Here is a 2,904-nt window from a genome sequence, read left to right as displayed (position 1 = left end):
ACCCGCATCAATATTTTTTGGTAATTTAAATTTCTGTTTTTTTGTTTTCCTGCCCCCCCCCCTCCCCCGAGAAAAAATATTTTTTAAATATATTTTTCAGTTTTAATTTTTTTATTTATCGGTTTAAAGGTTAAAAATTTTACAAATTCCAAAATTATGAGTTCAGAGGTTTATGTATTTGGAAGTTTACGGGTTTAGAAATTATAAAGTTTACGGGTTCGAAATTCCGCGGTTTTGAAAGTTTAGTGGTTCGAAAGTTTATGAAATTTGTGGGTTCGGAAGATTGTTGGTTTGAAAGTTTATGGTTTCAGGTTTATTATATCTAAATATTTATAAATACTCTTGAAAAGTCATTTTCCCTAATTTGCGTACCAAACACCGGAAAATGAATAATATTACTACTTGTTTTCCAAAAAAATATTTTCTTGGAAAATATTTTCCGTTATACCAAACACACCCTTAGTGGCCTACACTTTTTTTTGCATCCCATTTCTTTTTTCTCATTCTCCTCCCCCCCCCCCCCTTTCTTATTTGGAAAATTTGACACCAAGAGGTTGTCTAGGTCAATATAGGTTAGTTTACCCAAGAGTATGGATTAGTGGTCAATGAAGTGGTTTGAGAACCTGAAGTTTCTTCCCATCTATCCAAATCTTGATAGATAGAGTTATCTGCTATTTATTGTTGGTAGAGGGAGCAAATAACTCGTGGAAATAGTCGAAGTATGTGCAAGTTGATACGAACACCATATTTATAAAATAAAAAAAATTACCCAATTTAAGATAATTTTATATGGTAATTGCTATATCAAATTATATTGTAGCAATAGATTTATTCCGTTTTTTTTAAACCCCTCCCAAAATCTTATTAGTAAAATGCGACCAACTAGAATTAGTCTGCGCGTTCATATTAGTCTTACATTTTGACTTTATTCGGCATCCATACTAGATAAGTAAGAGATTAAACTTATAATACCTCATGTTTAGGGTCTGTTTGAAAAGTCATCAGGTAATTAGAATTGGTGTAATTACTAGGATAGTAATTACACAGTTGTGTAATTACGACGATTTGTTTGTTTGTCATAGTGTAATTGCAGTGTAATTACAAGTTTATTGTTTGTTTGCACAAGTGTAATTACACAGCTAGACTAAATTTTAAATAGAGTAATTATCAAAACTTAAAAAGTTAATATAATAAATATATGTCTATAAATTTTTATAAGTATAGATGATATTATATTTGGTATTTAAGATATATATATTTTCGTGAATATACATTAATTAGTAATCATATATTTATAACTAATATTGTAAAACTAATTTATATATATATTTCAAATTAATAATATTTAGTTTAGATACTTACAAAAACTAAAAACATATGTTTTGTAAGAACATCGTGGAATTTGTTTGATAAAATAAATTAATATTTATAAATATAATGTCAATGTTATGACAAAACTAATCTATCAATTCTAACTAAAAAATGAACAACATGTAATGTGAGTCAATACTACTAAAATAAGTAAATTAAAACCATGAATATAACACAATTTTAAAATCCAACAAAAAATTTTTAACATATGTCAAATTCCGACATAAATAGTAAGTTCCACTATAACTTAAGATTAGAAAACATAATAAGTTTACAACCACATTCAGCAACGAAATTTCACTTTAATTGCATCACTTATTATATGTCAAGTTTCTTAATGACTCATTATTTCTAATTTAGGAGGTGTATTTTCAAAAAATAGAATAATAAAATAAATAAACAATAAAATATAAGAAGTAAAAATAAATAATGTACAAAGAAAAATATATTCTAAAATTTCAAAAGAAATTAAAAAGTAAAATAAAATTAAAAAAGCGAAATAATAGAAATAAAAAGTTATAAAGAAAATAAATTAAAATAAAAATAAAAAGGAAAAAAACTAAAAAACAACCTTGTAATTACACAGTGTAATTACCATCAATTCTCACCTCCCCTTGAGAATTAGACAGTGTAATTAAACCTCTCCAATTACACCTAATTTCATGCTGACCAAATAATTACTTGGTCAAACAAATATGCCAAATTGTATAATTACACCCAAGTGCACCCAAATCCAATTCGTAGGTGGCTTTCCAATAGGCTCTAAGATTTGGATTCTTACTTAAACCTTACTTAATAAACTAATTACTCCGTGGGGCAGGCAGTTTTACTCGTTCATTGACTTTGCATTGAATATGCTTCTAGAAGTTGAATTTATGCCACCATTAATGAACTTTTCCCCAACTCACAAACATTCACAGTAAAATACTCATGTTCAATTCTCATTAAGAAAATACTAAATTCTAAACAAAAATAATTAGTATGATTAAATTATTTTTAATTAAATGTTACAGTATAATTATAGTAGTATTTACTTCTCTTCTCAAAAATGAGGAGTAAATGACTTTTTAGATATAATTTTGAAAAAACAAATTGAATTTTTTTCTTGATTATATAAATGGACACTTATTTTGACCAAAATAAAAAAGCAAATTGGTCACTTATTGTGAATCGAAGGGAGTATTTGATAATATACAAAATATAGGATAATGAAAGAGCTGTTGGGACTTTATAAAATCCGATATACTATGGCGTTAATTATCGTGTACGATGGTCAGATTAAAGTTTTTGAATTCATTAAATAGTGATTTTTTCCCATCAATTATTCATGGTTTTCGTACAAGTGGTATGGAACTTAAATTTTCTCATTTTTTTCAACAATATAAATAACTCTAATGCTTAAAGGATGCAAAACTGATTGAATGTTGTGTAACAAACGCTATTTGATCGCACATCTTAACAGTACCAAAGGAGACAACATAATGGTCCGGAGGACACAATTTAAACCACATAAATTTTGCTAGCAGGTAGAGC

Source organism: Nicotiana sylvestris, chromosome 1, assembly GCF_000393655.2.
Source record: "Nicotiana sylvestris chromosome 1, ASM39365v2, whole genome shotgun sequence".
Classification (NCBI taxonomy): Eukaryota; Viridiplantae; Streptophyta; class Magnoliopsida; order Solanales; family Solanaceae; genus Nicotiana; species Nicotiana sylvestris.
The sequence above is the reverse complement of the archived record's forward strand: the minus strand, read 5'-3'. Positions refer to the sequence as shown.